Raw genomic sequence first — 21,009 nt, 5'->3', positions numbered from 1 at the left:
TTTCTTTCCCGTGTCCCAGTAAACCCAGCGAAGGCTCAAGCATTTCTGAAATGTGTTTCAGATCTAGAGTTGGCTGGAGTAATTATGCCAGTTCCAGTTCTGGAACAGGGACTGGGGTTTTATTCAAATCTCTTCATTGTACCAAAGAAGGAGAATTCCTTCAGACCAGTTCTGGATCTAAAAATATTGAATCGTCATGTAAGGATACCAACATTCAAAATGGTAACTGTAAGGACTATCCTGCCTTTTGTTCAGCAAGGGCATTATATGTCTACAATAGATTTATAGGATGCATATCTGCATATTCCGATTCATCCAGATCACTATCAGTTTCTGAGATTCTCTTTCCTAGACAAGCATTACCAGTTTGTGGCTCTGCCGTTTGGCCTAGCTACAGCTCCAAGAATTTTTACGAAGGTTCTCGGTGCCCTTCTGTCTGTAATCAGAGAGCAGGGTATTGTGGTATTTCCTTATTTGGACGATATCTTGGTACTTGCTCAGTCTTCACATTTAGCAGAATCTCATACGAATCGACTTGTGTTGTTTCTTCAACATCATGGTTGGAGGATCAATTTACCAAAAAGTTCATTGATTCCTCAGACACAGGTAACCTTTTTAGGTTTCCAGATAGATTCAGTGTCCATGACTCTATCTTTGACAGACAAGAGACGTCTAAAATTGATATCAGCTTGTCGAAACCTTCAGTCACAATCATTCCTTTGGTAGCCTTATGCATGGAAATTCTAGGTCTTATGACTGCTGCATTGGACGCGATCCCCTTTGCTCGTTTTCACATGCGGCCTCTTCAGCTCTGTATGCTGAACCAGTGGTGCAGGGATTACACAAAGATATCTCAATTAATATCTTTAAAACCGATTGTACGACACTCTCTGACGTGGTGGACAGATCACCATCGTTTAGTTCAGGGGGCTTCTTTTGTTCTTCCGACCTGGACTGTAATTTCAACAGATGCAAGTCTTACAGGTTGGGGAGCTGTGTGGGGGTCTCTGACAGCACAAGGGGTTTGGGAATCTCAGGAGGTGAGATTACCGATCAATATTTTGGAACTCTGTGCAATTTTCAGAGCTCTTCAGTCTTGGCCTCTTCTAAAGAGAGAATCGTTCATTTGTTTTCAGACAGACAATGTCACAACTGTGGCATACATCAATCATCAAGGAGGGACTCACAGTCCTCTGGCTATGAAAGAAGTATCTCGAATTCTGGTATGGGCGGAATCCAGCTCCTGTCTAGTTTCTGCGGTTCATATCCCAGGTATAGACAATTGGGAAGCGGATTATCTCAGTCGCCAAACGTTACATCCGGGCGAATGGTCTCTTCACCCAGAGGTATTTCTTCAGATTGTTCAAATGTGGGGACTTCCAGAAATAGATTTGATGGCCTCTCATCTAAACAAGAAACTTCCCAGGTATCTGTCCAGATCCAGGGATCCTCAAGCGGTAGCAGTGGATGCATTGTCACTTCCTTGGAAGTATCATCCTGTCTATATCTTTCCGCCTCTAGTTCTTCTTCCAAGAGTAATCTCCAAGATTCTGAAGGAATGCTCATTTGTTCTGCTGGTAGCTCCAGCATGGCCTCACAGGTTTTGGTATGCGGATCTTATCCGGATGGCCTCTTGCCAACCGTGGACTCTTCCGTTAAGGCCAGACCTTCTGTCGCAAGGTCCTTTTTTCCATCAGGATCTCAAATCCTTAAATTTAAAGGTATGGAGATTGAACGCTTGATTATTAGTCAAAGAGGTTTCTCTGACTCTGTGATTAATACTATGTTACAGGCTCGTAAATCTGTATCTAGGGAGATATATTATAGAGTCTGGAAGACTTATATTTCTTGGTGTCTTTCTCATCATTTTTCCTGGCATTCTTTTAGAATTCCGAGAATTTTACAGTTTCTTCAGGATGGTTTGGATAAAGGTTTGTCTGCAAGTTCCTTGAAAGGACAAATCTCTGCTCTTTCTGTTCTTTTTCACAGAAAGATTGCTAATCTTCCTGATATTCATTGTTTTGTACAAGGTTTGGTTCGTATAAAACCTTAAGTCAATTTCTCCTCCTTGGAGTTTGAATTTGGTTCTGAGGGCTCTTCAAGCTCCTCCGTTTGAACCTATGCATTCATTGGACATTAAATTACTTTCTTGGAAAGTTTTGTTCCTTTTGGCCATCTCTTCTGCCAGAAGAGTTTCTGAATTATCTGCTCTTTCTTGTGAGTCTCCTTTTCTGATTTTATTACCAGGATAAGGCGGTGTTGCGAACTTCTTTTAAATTTTTACCTAAGGTTGTGAATTCCAACAACATTAGTAGAGAAATTGTGGTTCCTTCATTATGTCCTAATCCTAAGAATTCTAAGGAGAAATCATTGCATTCTTTGGATGTAGTTAGAGCTTTGAAATATTATGTTGAAGCTACTAAGAATTTCCGAAAGACTTCTAGTCTATTTGTTATCTTTTCCGGTTCTAGGAAAGGTCAGAAGGCCTCTGCCATTTCTTTGGCATCTTGGTTGAAATCTTTAATTCATCATGCTTATGTCGAGTCGGGTAAAACTCCGCCTCAAAGGATTACAGCTCATTCTACTAGGTCAGTTTCTACTTCCTGGGCGTTTAGGAATGAAGCTTCGGTTGATCAGATTTGCAAAGCAGCAACTTGGTCTTCTTTGCATACTTTTACTAAATTCTAACATTTTGATGTGTTTTCTTCTTCTGAAGCTGTCTTTGGTAGAAAAGTACTTCAGGCAGCTGTTTCAGTTTGAATCTTCTGCTTATATTTTCAGTTTTTTTTCTTTATAAGATTTAAACTTTATTTTTGGATGTGGATTTTTTTCAGCGGAATTGGCTGTCTTTATTTTACCCCTCCCTCTCTAGTGACTCTTGCATGGAAGATCCACATCTTGGGTAGTCATTATCCCATACGTCACTAGCTCATGGACTCTTGCTAATTACATGAAAGAAAACATAATTTATGTAAGAACTTACCTGATAAATTCATTTCTTTCATATTAGCAAGAGTCCATGAGGCCCACCCTTTTTTTGTGGTGGTTATGATTTTTTTGTATAAAGCACAATTATTCCAATTCCTTATATTTATGCTTCACACTTTTTTCTTATCACCCCACTTCTTGGCTTATCACCCCACTTCTTGGCTATTCGTTAAACTGATTTGTGGGTGTGGTGAGGGGTGTATTTATAGGCATTTTGAGGTTTGGGAAACTTTGCCCCTCCTGGTAGGAATGTATATCCCATACGTCACTAGCCCATGGACTCTTGCTAATATGAAAGAAATGAATTTATCAGGTAAGTTCTTACATAAATTATGGTTTTTTTTTTTTTGGTAGTGCTGATTTTTGTCTTCAGTAGTGTTTTTATTTTGTTTTGTTATTTATTTGTAAGTTACGTGTTTGTTATTTTTTTTTCCTTAGCTTAGAGGTGAGGGTGGGTGGGGGGTTGGTGTTAGGTAGAACAATTTTAAACAACTTTCTAATTTACTTCAATTATCAAATTTGCTTTGCTGAAGAAACAGCATTACACTACTGGCAGTCAGATAAACACGTCTAGTTAGCCAATCACAAGAGACAAATGTGTGCAGGCACCAATCATTAACTAGCTCCCACTAGTGTAGGATATGTGCATATTTTTTTTCAACAAGGGATACCAAGAGAATGAAGCACATTTAAAAATAGAAGTAAATTTAATAATGTCTTTAAATTGCATGCTCTATCTGAATCATGCAAGTTTAATTTTAACTTTCCTATCCCTTTACATTTGCAGTGGGCTATTGGTGGTATAGGGATTAAGTAGTGTAGGGGATGTTTGTGGTGGGCTATTGGTGGTATAGGGGTTTAGTAGTGTAGGGGGTGTTTATGGTGGGCTATTGGTAGTTTAGGGGTTAATAGGTTTGGAAGTTTATTGTGGCGGGCTACTGGCGGTTTAGGGGTTAATAGGTTAGGACATTTACTGTGGTGGGCTATTGGGGTTAAAGGAACCATATAGTCTAAAATTGTTTTTCTCTTAATGTGTTTCCAATAACTTTTTTAGCAACTACAGAGTACAAAATGTATGAGAATTTGCTTTTTAAGGTTTATTTATGTATATGAAATAGGTGATTGTGTGTATTGAAGTCACAACCTAATAACATAGGTTGAGCTTGTAGATATAATCAGATCGTATTACTTTATCAGATTGTGTACATATACATGCTTCTTTATCTTATATCTGTCCATAAACCAAAGACCAATACTTGGAGAGAACAATAGAAAATTAACATTTTATTACCTTATCTCTTCTATACCTCACTGATAGTGTAATTTCTTTTGCTGACTTATCTATAGCTTGGACCTAAGACCAAAAACTTTCAGAATAGGTGAGGATACCACAGGCTAAATCAACTATTTTAAATGCCAATTTAATGGTTAAGGAAATTCTCGTTAGTAACAAATGAAAGGGCAGAATGTTTTTGAGTAAACTGTCCATTTAAGTAGTGTAGGGTTAGTTTGTGGTGATGGGTTATGTCAGTTTAGGGTACATAGGTTTATTTATTATGTTGTGTGCTATATATTTAAAATTAATCCTTTACATCGCCAATGTTGGTGCCGATGCTGTTTGGAATATTTCGCCAGCATCGCCACCCATTGCGATGTATCATAAAGCGCCCCTCTGCAATGCTTCCTTTAAAGAGTAATGTAGGCACTTTTGAATATTTCGCTAGCATTCTCGACATTGCATCGGATTCCTTTTGAATATATCGCCACCTCGCAGCATTTTCGATCATCGAGACCTTGGTAAGCCAATAACATTAGGCATATATTTGCAGCCACCAATCAGCAGCTCCTGGGCCTACCGAGATATCATTTTCAACCAGGGATGCCAAGACAACTAAGCAAATTAGATAATAAAAGTAAATTGGAAATTGTTTTTCGTACTTTAGATAATTTTTTTGAATTGTATTTAATTTAGGGAATTAATTTAATTATAGTGTAGTGTTAGGTGTAATTGTAACTTAGGGTTTATTTTTATTTTACAGGCAACTTTGTATTTATTTTAACTAGGTACAATAGTTATTAAATAGTTATTAACTATTTACTAACTACCTAGCTAAAATAAATACAAAAGTACCTGTAAAATAAAACCTAACCTAAGTTACAATTACACCTAACACTACACTATAATTAAATTAATTCACTAAATTAAATACAATTAAATACAATTAAAAAAAAAATTATCTAAAGTACGAAAAACAAACACTAAATTACAGAAAATAATAAACAAATTACAAGATTTTTAAACTAATTACACCTAATCTAATCCCCCTAACAAAATAAAAAAGCCCCCCAAAATAAAAAAGCCCTGCCCTACACTAAATTACAAATAGCCCTTAAAAGGGCTTTTTGCGGGGCATTGCCCCAAAGTAATCAGCTCTTTTACCTGTAAAAAAAATTACAAATCCCCCCCAACATTTAAAACCCACCACCCACACAACCAACCCTACTCTAAAACCCACCCAATCCCCCCTTAAAAAAAACTAACACTAACTCCTTGAAGATCACCTTACCGGGAGAAGTCTTCACCCAACCGGGCCGAAGTCCTCAACGAATCCGGCAGAAGTGGTCCTCCAGACGGGCAGAAGTCTTCATCCAGACGGCATCTTCTATCTTCATCCAGACGGCATCTTCTATCTTCATCCATCCGGCGCGGAGCGGGTCCATCTTCAAGACATCCGACGCGGAGCATCCTCTTCATCCGACGGCTCTTCTGGAATGAAGGTTCCTTTAAATGACGTCATCCAAGATGGCGTCCCTTCAATTCCGATTGGCTGATAGAATTCTATCAGCCAATCAGAATTAAGGTATGAACAATCCTATTGGCTAATGCAATCGGCCAATAGGATTGAGCTGGCATTCTATTGGCTGATTGGAACAGCCAATAGAATGCCAGCTCAATTATATTGGCTGATTGGATCAGCCAATAGGATTGAACTTCAATCCTATTGGCTGATTGCATCAGCCAATAGGATTTTTCCTACCTTAATTCTGATTGGCTGATAGAATTCTATCAGCCAATCGGAATTGAAGGGATGCCATCTTGGATGACATCATTTAAAGGAAGAGATTTTGTTTCTAAATCCATTAAGAAGGCTATGTCTGTTATTTCTCCTTCTAGTATACATAAAAGTCTTTTAAAACTTCTCTTTTTTCAGATGAATTTTTAAATGAACATCATCATTCTGATACTGATAATGGTTCTTCTGGTTCAGAGGTTTCTGTCTCAGAGGTTGATGCTGATAAATCTTTGTATTTGTTCAAGATGGAATTTATTCGTTCTTTATTTAAAGAAGTATTAATTGCATTAGAAATAGAGGATTCTGGTCCTCTTGATACTAAAACTAAACGTTTAAATAAGGTTTTTAACCCCTTAGTGACCAGAGCACTTTTCCATTTTCTGTCCGTTTGGGACCAAGGCTATTTTTACATTTCTGTGGTGTTTGTGTTTAGCTGTAATTTTCCTCTTACTCATTTACTGTACCCACACATATTATATACCGTTTTTCTCGCCATTAAATGGACTTTCTAAAGATACCATTATTTTCATCATATCTTATAATTTACTATAAAAAAAATATAAAATATGAGGAAAAAATGGAAAAAAACACACTTTTTCTAACTTTGACCCCCAAAACCTGTTACACATCTACAACCACCAAAAAACACCCATGCTAAATAGTTTCCAAATTTTGTCCTGAGTTTAGAAATACCCAATGTTTACATGTTCTTTGTTTTTTTTTGTAAGTTATAGGGCAATAAATACAAGAAGCACTTTGCTATTTCCAAACCACTTTTTTTCAAACTTAGCGCTAGTTACATTGGAACACTGATATCTTCCAGGAATCCCTGAATATCCCTTGACATGTATATATTTTTTTTTAGAAGACATCCCAAAGTATTGATCTAGGCCCATTTTGGTATATTTCATGCCACCATTTCACCGCCAAATGCGATCAAATAAAAAAAATTGTTCACTTTTTCACACATTTTGTTACAAACTTTAGGTTTCTCACTGAATTTATTTACAAACAGCTCGTGCAATTATGACACAAATGGTTGTAAATGCTTCTCTGGAATCCCTTTTTTCATAAATAGCAGACATATATGGATTTGGTGTTGCTTTTTGGTAATTAGAAGGCCGCTAAATGCCACTGCGCACCACACGTGTATTATGCCCAGCAATTAAGGGGTTAATTAGGGAGCATGTAGGGAGCTTGTAGGGTTAATTTTAGCTTTATTGTAGTGTAGTAGACAACCCTAAGTATTGATCTAGGCCCATTTTGGTATATTTCATGCCACCATTTCAACGCCAAATGCGATTAAATAAAAAAAAAAAGTAAAATTTTTCACAATTTTAGGTTTCTCACTGAAATCATTTACAAACAGCTTGTGCAATTATGGCACAAATGGTTGTAAATGCTTCTCTAGGATCCCCTTTGTTGAGAAATAGCAGACATACATGGCTTTGGCGTTGCTTTTTGGTAATTAGAAGGCCGCTAAATGCCGCTGCGCATCACATGTGTATTATGGCTAGCAGTGAAGGGGTTAATTAGGTAGCATGTAGGGAGCTTGCAGGGTTAATTTTAGCTTTAGTGTAGAGATCAGCCTCCCACCTGACACATTACACCCCCTGATCCCTCCCAAACAGCTCTCTTCCCTCCCCCACCCCACAATTGTCCCCGCCATGTTAAGTACTGGCAGAAAGTCTGCCAGTACTAAAAAAAAAGCTATCCTTGATAAAAAATAAATAAAAAAAAAGGCATACTTACATATGCTGCTCTGGAGGATCCCCCCTTAGCCACCAACCTCCCTGATACCCCCCAAACAGCTCTTTACCCATCCCCCTCTAACTTATTAGTAGCCATCTTTGGTACTGGCAGCTGTCTGCCAGTACCCAGTTTATAGTAAAATATGTTTTTATTTTTATTTTTTTAATGATTTTCTGTAGTGTAGCTTGCCCCCCCCCAAAAGACCAACCCACCACCCCTCCCAGATCTCTTAGATTCACATATATGTAAATAAATTTGGCAATCACTGCCACTTTAATCCCATCACTTTTCTGTAGTGTAGCGGTTCCCACCCGCTTCCTACCCCTGCGCGCACCCTCGTGCACGCGCGCGCGCCCGCGCGCGTGCCCGGCGTTCCCGCCCACGATCCCGCCCCCCTCCACATGATACAGCCCATCGATGGCCGCCCACCCGCCTCCCAGACTGGCTCCCACCCACCAACGAAACCGGCCATCGATGTCCGGTACAGAGAGGGCCACAGAGTGGCTCTCTCTGCATCGGATGGCCAAGGGGGCTTATTGCAGGATGCCTCGATGTTGAGGCATCACTGCAATAACCGGAAAGCAGCTGGAAGCGAGCAGGATCGCTTCCAGCTGCTTTCCAGACCAAGGACGTACGCCACACGTCCTCGGTCATTAAGTGTATTTTTTTAGAGGACGTGTGGCGTACGTCCTTGGTCGTTAAGGGGTTAAATCTCCTGTAGTTATTCCAGAAGTGTTTCCTGTCCCTGATGCTATTTGGGTAATTCATTTACTCCTTTTAAAACGTTTTAAGCAATTATATCCTGTGCCATCTGACAGATTAGAGTTTGGGACAAAATCCCTAAGGTTAATGGGGCTGTCTCTACTCCTGCTATTTTGTTAGCGGATGTTGCTGCAGCTTCAACTTTTTGATTAGAAGCTTTAGCGCAACAAGTAACAGATCATAATTCTCATAGCATTATTATTCTATAACATGCTAATTATTTTATTTATGATGCCATCTTTGATATCATTAGAACTGATGTCAGGTATATGTCTCTAACTATTTTAGCTAGAAGAGCTTTATGGCTTAAAACTTGGAATGCTAATATGTCTTCTAAGTCAACTTTGCTATCCCTTTCTTTCCAGGGTAATAAATTATTCGGTTCTCAGTTGGATTCTTTTATCTCAACTGTTACTGGAAGGAAGGGAACTTTTTTTCCACAGTATAAAAAATCTGAGGTAAATTTAGGTCTAATAATTGTTTTTCGTTCCTTTTCATCACAACAAGGAACAAAAGCCTGATCCTTCATCCTCAGGTGCGGTATCAGTTTGGAAACCTTCTTCACTTTGGAATATATCCAAGCCTTATAGAAACTCAAAGCCAGCTCCTAAGTCCCCATGAAGGTGCGGCCCTCATTCCAGCTCAGCTGGTATGGGGCAGTTTACGTTCTTTTCAAAGAAATTTGGATCAATTCCGTTCATAATCTCTGGTTTCAGAACATTGTTTCAGAAGGGTACAGAATTGGCTTCAAGTTAAGGCCTCCTGCAAAGAGATTTTTTTCTTTCCCGTGTCCCAGTAAACCCAGCAAAGGCTCAAGCATTTCTGAAATGTGTTTCAGATCTAGAGTTGGCTGGAGTAATTATGCCAGTTCCAGTTCTGGAACAGGGGCTGGGGTTTTATTCTATCTCTTCATTGTACCAAAGAAGGTCAATTCCTTCAGACCAGTTCCGGATCTATCAATATTGAATCGTTATGTAAGGATACCAACATTCAAGATGGTAGCTGTAAGGACTATCCTGCCTTTTGTTCAGCAAGGGCATTATATGTCTACAATAGATTTACAGGATGCATATCTGCATATTCCGATTCATCCAGATCACTTTTAGTTTCTGAGATTCTCTTTTTTAGACAAGCATTACCAGTTTTGTGGCTCTACCGTTTGGCTTAGCATCAGCTCCAAGAATTTTTACAAAGGTTCTCGGTGCCCTTCTGTCTGTATTCAGAAAACAGGGTATTGGTATTTCCTTATTTGGACAATATCTTGGTACTTGCTCAGTCTTCACATTTAACAGATCTCATACGAATCGACTTGTGTTGTTTCTTCAAGATCATGGTTGGAGGATCAATTTACCAAAAAGTTCATTGATTCCTCAGACAAGGGTAACCTTTTTAGGTTTCCAGGTAGATTCAGTGTCTATGACTCTGTCTTTGTCAGACAAGAGAAGTCTAACATTGATATCAGCTTGTCAAAACCTTCAGTCACAATCATTCCCTTTGGTAGCCTTATGCATGGAAATTTTAGGTCTTATGACTGCTGCATCGGACGCAATCTCCTTTGCTCATTTTCACATGCGACCTCTTCAGCTCTGTATGCTGAACCAATGGTGCAGGGATTACACAAAGATATCTCAATTAATATCTTTAAAACCGATTGTACGACACTCTCTGACGTGGTGGACAGATCACCATCGTTTAGTTCAGGGGGCTTCTTTTGTTCTTCCGACCTGGACTGTAATTTCAACAGATGCAAGTCTTACAGGTTGGGGAGCTGTGTGGGGGTCTCTGACGGCACAAGGGGTTTGGGAATCTCAGGAGGTGAGATTACCGATCAATATTTTGGAACTCCGTGCACTTTTCAGAGCTCTTCAGTCTTGGCCTCTTCTGAAGAGAGAGTTGTTTGTTTGTTTTCAGACAGACAATGTCACAACTGTGGCATACATCAATCATCAAGGAGGGACTCACAGTCCTCTGGCTATGAAAGAAGTATCTCGAATTCTGGTTTGGGCGGAATCCAGCTCCTGTCTAATCTCTGCGGTTCATTTCCCAGGTATAGACAATTAGGAAGCGGATTATCTCAGTCATCAAACGTTGTATCCGGGCGAATGGTCTCTTCACCCAGAGGTATTTCTTCAGATTGTTCAAATGTGGGAACTTCCAGAAATAGATCTGATGGTTTCTCATCTAAACAAGAAACTTCCCAGGTATCTGTTCAGATCCCGGGACCCTCAGGCGGAGGCAGTGAATGCATTATCACTTCCTTGGAAGTATCATCCTGCCTATATCTCTCCGCCTCTAGTTCTTCTTCCAAGAGTAATCTCCAAGATTCTGAAGGAATGCTTGTTTGTTCTGCTGGTCGCTCCAGCATGGACGGATTCTTTTTTGGATGGCCTTTTGCCAACCGTGGGCTCTTCCGTTAAGACCAGACCTTCTGTCGCAAGGTCCTTTTTTCCATCAGGATCTCAAATCTTTAAATTTAAGGGTATGGAGATTGAACGCTTGATTCTTGGTCAAAGAGGTTTCTCTGACTCTGTGATCAATACTATGTTACAGGCTCGTAAATCTGTATCTAGAGAGATATATTATAGAGTCTGGAAGACTTATATTTCTTAGTGTCTTCTCATCATTTTTCCTGGCATTCTTTTAGAATTCCGAGAATTTTTTTACAGTTTCTTCAGGATGGTTTAGGTAAAGGTTTGTCCGCAAGTTTCTTGACAGGACAAATCTCTGCCCTCTCTGTTCTTTTTCACAGAAAGATTGCTAATCTTCCTGATATTCATTGTTTTGTACAAGACTTGGTTCGTATAAAACCTGTCATTCAGTCAATTTCTCCTCCTTGGAGTTTGAATTTGGTTCTGGGGGCTCTTCTAGCTCCTCCTTTTGAACCCATGCATTCATTTGGACATTAAACTTCTTTCTTGGAAAGGTTTGTTTCTTTTGGCCATCTCTTCTGCCAGAAGAGTCTCTGAATTATCTGCTCTTTCTTGTGAGTCTCCTTTTCTGATTTTTCATCAGGATAAGGCGGTGTTGCGAACTTCTTTTATTTTTTCCTAAGGTTGTGTATTCTAACAACATTAGTAGAGAAATTGTGGTTCCTTCATTATGTCCTAATCCTAAGAATTCTAAGGAGAAATCATTGCATTCTTTGGATGTTGTTAGAGCTTTGTTATATTATGTTGAAGCTACTAAGTCTTTCCGAAAGACTTCTAGTCTATTTTTCATCTTTTCTGGTTCTAGAAAAAGCCAGAAAGCTTCTGCTATTTCTTTGGCATCCTGGTTGAAATCTTTAATTCATCATGCCTATGTCGAGTCAGGTAAAACTCCGCCTCAAAGGATTACAGCTCATTCTACTAGGTCAGTTTCTACTTCCTGGGCGTTTAGGAATGAAGCTTCGGTTGATCAGATTTGCAAAGCAGCAACTTGGTCCTCTTTGCATACTTTTACTAAATTCTACCATTTTGATGTGTTTTCTTCTTCTGAAGCAGTTTTTGGTAGAAAAGTACTTCAGGCAGCGGTTTCAGTTTGAATCTGCTTATGTTTTCATTAAACTTTATTTTGGGTGTGGATTATTTTCAGCAGGAATTGGCTGTCTTTATTTTATCCCTCCCTCTCTAGTGACTCATGCGTGGAAAGATCCACATATTGGGTAGTCATTATCCCATACGTCACTAGCTCATGGACTCTTGCTAATTACATGAAAGAAAACATAATTTATGTAAGAACTTACCTGATAAATTCATTTCTTTCATATTAGCAAGAGTCCATGAGGCCCACCCTTTTTGTGGTGGTTATGATTTTTTTGTATAAAGCACAATTATTCCAATTCCTTATTTTATATGCTTTCGCACTTTTTTCTTATCACCCCACTTCTTGGCTATTCGTTAAACTGATTTGTGGGTGTGGTGAGGGGTGTATTTATAGGCATTTTGAGGTTTGGGAAACTTTGCCACTCCTGGTAGGAATGTATATCCCATACGTCACTAGCTCATGGACTCTTGCTAATATGAAAGAAATGAATTTATCAGGTAAGTTCTTACATAAATTATGTTTTATGGGATATCAGGCAGCAGTGAACATAAGCTTTCGCTGCTTTCAGACTCCCATTGATTCCTATGGCATCCGCCGCTTCCAGGGCAGCGGATTGAAAATCAGGTACGCTGGGCCGGAATAGTGGCGAGCGTACCTGGTAGATTTTTGTTAACTAGCAAAAGTAGTCAGATAGTGCCGAACCTGCATTCGGAACATATGTAGTGACGTAAGCATCGATCTGTGTTGGACTGAGACCGGCGGATCGTATGTTACGTCACAGATTTCTACTTTTGCCGGACTGTAGGTTTTGATAACTAAGGGGAATCAGGCTCGCCACAAATACACTGCGGAATTCCAGAGTATTTGCGGTTGACGGCTTGATAAGTAGATGCCTTTGAGTATAGTAAGTATTGTTTCAAGAAATCTGTGGGGGGGGGGGGTTATATATATTGCAGCAATAGATAGGTGTGTGTGTATGTGTATAAGCGTGTGCATGTGTATGCATATTTCTGTGTGTGTCTGTGACTGTGTATGTGTGTGTGTCTGTGACAGCGTGTGTGTGTATGTGTGTAAATCTGTGTGTGTGTGTGTGACTGTGTGTGTGTCTGTGACTGTGTGTGTGTATTTGTATAAATCTCTGGTGTGTGTGTGACTGTGTGTGTGTATTTGTCTGTGACTGTGTGTGTGTATGTGTATAAATCTATGTGTGTCTGTGACTATGTGAGTGTATGTGTCTGTGACTGTGTGTGTCTGTGACTGTGTGTATGTGTATAAATCTGTGTGTGTCTGTGACTGTGTGTGTGTGAGTGTATAAATCTATGTGTGTCTGTGACTGTGTGTGTGTATGTGTATAAATCTGTGTGTGTCTGTGACTGTGTGTTTGTATGTGTATAAATCTGTGTGTGTCTGTGACTATGTGTGTGTGTATGTGTATAAATCTGTGTGTGACTGTGTGTGTATGTGTCTGTGACTGTGTGTGTGAACATTTATTTTGGAAATGCCATTAAAAAAATATTTTTTTTTAAAAAATCACGTTACTCCCTGGCCAGATAATTTTATGGCCTAAAAAACCTAAATACGCCACTAGTAGTTACCATATAGTTTATTCTTTGGCAAGTCATTATCTAGGAACTACCTCTTTTAGTCCTATTGTGCTTTTAACAGAGAATAACTTTCTTGATGTATACCATTCACTGGTTGAGAACTTTGTTGAGCAAATTGGGATAAAAGTCATGAAATTCCAAGTGAGTGAATATTTGCTGTAATGCCTTGCCATAAAATAAGAGCGATAGGGAGAGGTTCCAAAAAGATGCTTTTATATAAGGGCTTCCTTCACCCTCCCTATAGCTGTCTCATCTCTTATCCTTTATTGCAGGGGTCGCCAACCTTTCGGATCTCAGGGACCACTAAACTCACAATTTTGAATCCCGTGGACCACTAACATGATTTTTTTTTATACACACACACACACACACATACTGTACATAACTAGTATAACCATAGCTAAGTTTACATTATGTATATATTTACACATTTTTAAGAATTATTTTTTTAAATTAACTAACTGAATGACAGAACTGAGAGAATACTTCCAAAAGACAGATGAAGGGTGAGTGCCAACTTTTCAGCTAGAAACAGAGAGGCAGAAACTGAGAAAAAAAGAATTATGTTCAAAAGGACCACAAGACTTCCAAGTTACCTCTCTAGTTAGGAATTATTAAAAACTACTCATAATCATGGACAGACATTGGATTCATAAATATAAGCACCAGTCAACACAGTAAATTTGCATAATCAAAATTAATTTTGATTGAGTGTCCCTTTAAGTTTATATCAGAAAGCTCTCAATATGGCAATTAATATAATACTGGTGGTATATGGCTGATCTGCTGGATGGCAATTACTGGAATTCAGGTGGAATGGCTCTGTATACGGGAAAATTATTAGAATGAAAAATAATTAATATTTAATTTTTAAAAAAAAAGATGATGGAGGGGAGGAAGACAAACAGAGATGTAAGTCCATATGAAGGAATTAGGAAATCTACTACAAAGAGACAGGTAAAGGGAAGAAAATAAATGAAATATAAGAGAGAATTATGTTTTAAGATTGTCTTTTTTTATATACTTTAATTCCACTATTTCAAGCCAAGACTATGCCAACCTCTGCTGGCTTTAGAATGGAAGCATCTTCCTCTGAGCAGCGCACCGGGTGGGAGGAGTTAAAAATACAATCTAGCTACACAAGTTGCGCAGTACTACGCAACGTGCGTAGGGAGATTGTAATTTAACTTCTCCTACGTTGGTTTTCACTGATGTCCAGTCAGGCACTGCGAGGGGGGTGACAAAATCAGAGGAGATTAATTCCTGCTTGATGGTGTCAAGGACCACCAACATCTTCTTGTGGACCAACAGTGGTCCATGGACCACTGGTTGGCGACCGCTGCTTTATTGAACTCAATTATTAAATTATATTCAAATCTTTAACAAATTAAAGTCCATTCATATTCTTCTCAATATCAGACGTTAGATAAATTAGCCAGGTGAATGATTATTACAACAATCCTGAATAAAATCTTTCAATTATGTGTTGTCATTATTTTAAACACATTCAACAAACTGTATCAGTAATGCATTTTACTTCTATTATTAAATAAACAGGCAAAGAGGAGTCAGATGTGTTTTTCCATATTTCACAAGGTTTTGGAGACATATCAAGAGCCAGATGTGAAATAATATTGTGATCTTCACAGCAGTCTGGTAAGTTTGTCTGACATTCATGTCAAATTCCTTATATAAATAAAAAAAATATATACATAACAGTTCTGTTCTCATATATGGCAGTTTCCATGCAATTATTGCTCTTTGTACATTATTTTATTATAGGATGGAAATAGCGTTTGCAAAATAAGAATGCATAGTTTGCCATGAACAGTATATTACCTAATACAAACCCTACAGGCATTTTGTCATTTGTTTAAAGTAGAACATACCTTTAGATAGCTTTGACAGGTGTGCAGGATTTTCAAGATTTCTCATTCTTCTGGCAGTTGGGGGAAGAAATAACTGAAGTACTTGGTTGACACGTTTGCAGGATGAAAAGAAAACAGTCTGTAAAGTTAGTATGAGATTATTTGCTGCAAATACTATTGTATCCTTTGAGAATAGCACGGTAAAAGGAGAAATCTAGTTAAACTACAACGTAGATGGAAAACCTATAGACAAATAGTCACAAAACGACATTCTCACAGTTGGCAAAAAAGGATGGGTAAGTTAAATCTTTATCACTATCTCTGCAAAGTTAATTTTCATTAACCATTTAATGACCAATGACAGAATTATTCTGTCATGGAACAATCAAGCAAACTGGAGATGTGTCCATAAAGGGACGTTCCGGTCAAAAATTTAAATGCACATAGATGAATTACATCTTTGAATAGAAACATATTTGCAATATACATGTATTGGCAAAAATGCTTCTAGTAAAAGTTATTACTATTTTAGTGTTTAGCGATTTTCTTTGCACGTGCATGTGAAGGATAGCTAGATATTCTCAGTGCACCAGCATTTTAAATACTGCATATACTCAAATCGCCAGTGGGGCTTGTATCATGTCAGCAATTAACAAATGGAGTCACTACCAGATGGTAAAATCACCTTAGGCTTTCTGAGCAAGGGCTGTGTTTAAAATGCTGGTGCACGGTGCATACTTAAATACATATTTAAAACAGCAATAGCTTTTATTAGAAGCTTTTGTGCAAATTCATGTATATTGCACAAATGTTCTATTGAAAACTAAAATACATACATGTGAATTCCAATTTTGGCTGGAATGTCCCGGTAAGGGGTTAAACCTGTTTATCTGCCCTTTCACTTGTTTTCTGTTCATATATTTGTTTCTCTTTTTGCCTTTCTTAGGCTAGATTCAATAAAACTTATAATCAAAAAGACTACTAAAGAGAGATCTACTGTAGAGGTTCCCTTGTAGAATATAAAAAATAATACATTTCTTTTTAACCTCTGTTGCTGAGGAGTGTTTAAAATATGTTCTGACAAGCAAAACAAAGTATATATTTAATTGTATCTTCAACTATAATGTATTTACTAAATAACCAAGTGAAATTGAATTTGTATGCATTTAAATTTGTATTCCTGGTCTACCTTGATTTAAAAAGAACACGTCTCATATTTCCAGTAATTATTTGAATTCAATATCATGAGGTTTTTATTTCATTTGCATGCATATTTTGTTTTTGTGATAATGTAATAACATTTAAACAGGTAAATTTTAAAGCTGTATGCTTTGCTATAACACACTGGCCTTGCAGAGTGGGTTAAGCAAAATTTTCCTTGGGGGCATTTAAAGTTTTCACTGCAAGTCCCAGAGGAATGAAGAAAAACAAAACTTTATTGCTCCTCAGTCCAAGAAAATTGAACATTTTTGGCTTTGCTTTAAAAAAAGCTAATACAGTTTTCTTGAGTAGATATTTCCAAGTATATTAAAATGAAAAAAATAATAGTATATACATATGTAACTGATTTAATTGATGGCTGATTTGATTTCCCCTTTTAACTTGTAACAGTTTTTCTTTAACTCCTTCACTACCGGGAATTTTAGAGAAAAACTTGCTCAAAGTATTGGATAATTTGTTTGCATTTTTGCTATCATTCAATTTAAACAGAAATAAAGCCTTTGCGCTAGATTACAAGTGGAACGCTAAATTATTGCGCGCCCACAAACGGGCAAATTTGCCTGTTTGCAGGCGCACAATAAATAACCAGCCATTACAAGTGGTTGGATATTGCTACCGTAAGCTCATGATAGCAACTAACGCTTATACAATTAAACACAGATCAGATCTCTGGGTAATTTTATAAATGTGCCTCAAATGCCCCCAAAATGCTGTCTAGTGTATTTTATTAAGAAAATAAAGATGGCAACATCTTTTTTTTTAAATAAAAGTGCTGCACTACAGAATATTTTGGGGATAAAGTTGGTAGGAGTGGGATGTTAGAAAAAAAGGCACTCTGACAGCATCTGAATGAGGCTCCCATAGGAACCTATGGAAGCGTGCTCTTGTGAGCACAATGCTTCCCAGCGATGCGAATGTGAGGTCGCGTTTGCGTTGCTAAAAACGAGTAATACCAGAGCACATTATCTTGCGCTGGTAATACACAGTGGAACGCAAATATCGATTTCATCACAGAGATATTTAGTGCTCCACTTGTAATCTAGCCCTTTTTTTATTTATTTAACTATGAAATATATATATATTGGCATAAAAAGAACTTTAAGGGGATAACAGTTTCAAATTGTTATTTATTCACAGAATTATGAAATTATTGTAGATTTACCCCCAAAAAAGTAAATAAGTATATAAAATACTAATTGTCACAAACCCCAAAATATATAATGTGTGTAGTCATTAGACAAATGCATATGTATAGGTTTGTCAATGGTTTTGGTAATTAAAAGGCCGCTAATTGCAGCTGTGAATCAGGGGCGCGATCCGATATCGATCGCAGTTTGCGGCGCAAGCGAGGAGACCGGCGTCGCCCGCAGTTTCAGCTCGCAACTCGAGCCATCCCATATAGGTCGCCGTCAGATGCTAACGTGCCGTAAGTCTCACAAACCAGCGATGTCCAGAAATCTGCGCAAGTACAAATTTCTGGCGTCGCCAGTGACTTGCGCCACGTTAGAATCTGCCGGCGCCTATAAAACCTGACTAAAGTCTAAAACACCCGCACTGTCTAACACGCCTCCCTAACATAGCCCGCACTGTCTAACACGCCTCCCTAACATAGCCCGCACTGTCTAACCCTCTATCCGCTATCCCCCCTCACTATCCTAACAATAAAAAAGCTATTAACCCCTAAACCGCCGCTCCTTTACCCCGCCGCAACCTAATAAAGTTATTAACCCCTAAACCGCCGCTCCCGTACCCCGCCGCCAGCTATATTATATCTATAACCCCCTAAAGTGAGCCCTTAACACCGCCGCCATCTATATTAAAATTATTAACCCCTAATGTAAGCCCCTTACACCGCCGCCATCTCTATTAAAATGATTAACCCCTAATTTAATCTACCTACCCTGCCGCCAGCTATATTATCTATATTAACCCTAAGTATATTATAGTTAATATAGTTATTACATTATATATATTAACTATATTAACCCTAATTATATTAGGGTTAATATAGTTACTATAGTATTTATATTAACTATATTAACTCTATCTAACCCTAACTACATTTATATTAAATTAATCTAATTAATTTATAAACTAAAATATACCTATTTAAATCTAAATACTTACCTATAAAATAAACCCTAAGATAGCTACAATATAATTAATAATTACATTGTAGCTATGTTAGGGTTAATATTTATTTTACAGGTAAATAGTTAATTATTTTAACTAGGTATAATAGATATTAAATAGTTATTAACTATTTAATATCTACCTAGTTAAAATAATTACCCAATTACCTGTAAAATAAATCCTAACCTAAGTTACAAATACACCTACACTATCAATAAATTTAATAAACTACAAACATCTATCTAAAAATACAATTAAATTAACTAAACTAAATTACAAAAAAAAACAAACACTAAATTACAAAAAATAAAAAAAAGATTACAAGATTTTTAAGCTAATTACACCTATTCTAAGCCCCCTAATAAAATAATAAACCCCCAAAATAAAAAAATTCCCTGCCCTATTCTAAATTAAACAAATTTCAAAGCTCTTTACCTTACCAGCCCTTAAAAGGGTCTTTTGTGGGGCATGCCCCAAAGAATTCAGCTCTTTTGCATTCAACAAATACAATCCCCCCCCCCCATTACAACCCACCACCCACATACCCCTATTCTAAACCCACCCAAACCCCCCTTAAAAAAGCCTAACACTACCCCCCTGAAGATCTCCCTACCTTGTCTTCACCACACCGGGCCGAACTCCTGATCCGATCCGGGCGATGTCGTCCTCCAAGCGGCAAAGAAGAATTCTTCCTCCGGCGACGTCTTCCTCCAAGCGGGAGCAAAGTCTTCATTCTTCCGGCGGCATCTTCAATCTTCTTTCTTCGCTCCGCCGCCGCGGAGCATCCATCCCGGCCGACTGCTGAACTTGGAATGAGGTACCTTTAAATGACGTCATCCAAGATGGCGTCCGCCGAATTCCGATTGGCTGATAGGATTCTATCAGCCAATCGGAATTAAGTTAAAAAAATCTGATTGGCTGATTGAATCAGCCAATCAGATTCAAGTTCAATCCGATTGGCTGATCCAATCAGCCAATCAGATTGAGCTCGCATTCTATTGGCTGATCGGCGGCGGAGCGAAGAAAGAAGATTGAAGATGCCGCCGGAAGAATGAAGACTTTGCTCCCGCTTGGAGGAAGACGTCGCCGGAGGAAGAATTCTTCTTTGCCGCTTGGAGGACGACATCGCCCGGATCGGATCAGGAGTTCGGCCCGGTGTGGTGAAGACAAGGTAGGGAGATCTTCAGGGGGGTAGTGTTAGGCTTTTTTAAGGGGGGTTTGGGTGGGTTTAGAATAGGGGTATGTGGGTGGTGGGTTGTAATGGGGGGGGGGGATTGTATTTGTTGAATGCAAAAGAGCTGAATTCTTTGGGGCATGCCCCACAAAAGGCCCTTTTAAGGGCTGGTAAGGTAAAGAGCTTTGAAATTTGTTTAATTTAGAATAGGGCAGGGAATTTTTTTATTTTGGGGGTTTATTATTTTATTAGGGGGCTTAGAATAGGTGTAATTAGCTTAAAAATCTTGTAATCTTTTTTTTATTTTTTGTAATTTAGTGTTTTTTTTTTTTTGTAATTTAGTTTAGTTAATTTAATTGTATTTTTAGATAGATGTTTGTAGTTTATTAAATTTATTGATAGTGTAGGTGTATTTGTAACTTAGGTTAGGATTTATTTTACAGGTAATTGGGTAATTATTTTAACTAGGTAGATATTAAATAGTTAATAACTATTTAATATCTATTATACCTAGTTAAAATAATTAACTATTTACCTGTAAAATAAATATTAACCCTAACATAACTACAATGTAATTATTAATTATATTGTAGCTATCTTAGGGTTTATTTTATAGGTAAGTATTTAGATTTAAATAGGTATATTTTAGTTTATAAATTAATTAGATTAATTTAATATAAATGTAGTTAGGGTTAGATAGAGTTAATATAGTTAATATAAATACTATAGTAACTATATTAACCCTAATATAATTAGGGTTAATATAGTTAATATATATAATGTAATAACTATATTAACTATAATATACTTAGGGTTAATATAGATAATATAGCTGGCGGCGGGGTAGGTAGATTAAATTAGGGGTTAATCATTTTAATAGAGATGGCGGCGGTGTAAGGGGCTTACAT

At 37.8% G+C, this 21,009-nt stretch overlaps 1 protein-coding gene across 3 annotated transcripts in view; it reads left to right on the top strand.

Annotated features, from left to right (window-relative positions):
- Positions 1-15,621: 15,621 nt before the first annotated feature.
- SLC43A3 (solute carrier family 43 member 3) overlaps positions 15,622-21,009 on the top strand; it is a 184,435-nt gene continuing 179,047 nt past the window's right edge. For all 3 annotated transcript variants that reach the window (XM_053692280.1, XM_053692278.1, XM_053692279.1), the window contains exon 1: positions 15,622-15,869. The gene's annotated coding sequence lies outside the window, so the exon portion shown is untranslated. The remainder of the gene's footprint in view (positions 15,870-21,009) is intronic.

Source organism: Bombina bombina, chromosome 9 (assembly GCF_027579735.1).
Source record: "Bombina bombina isolate aBomBom1 chromosome 9, aBomBom1.pri, whole genome shotgun sequence".
NCBI classification, from domain to species: domain Eukaryota; kingdom Metazoa; phylum Chordata; class Amphibia; order Anura; family Bombinatoridae; genus Bombina; species Bombina bombina.
The sequence above is the reverse complement of the archived record's forward strand: the minus strand, read 5'-3'. Positions and strand labels throughout refer to the sequence as shown.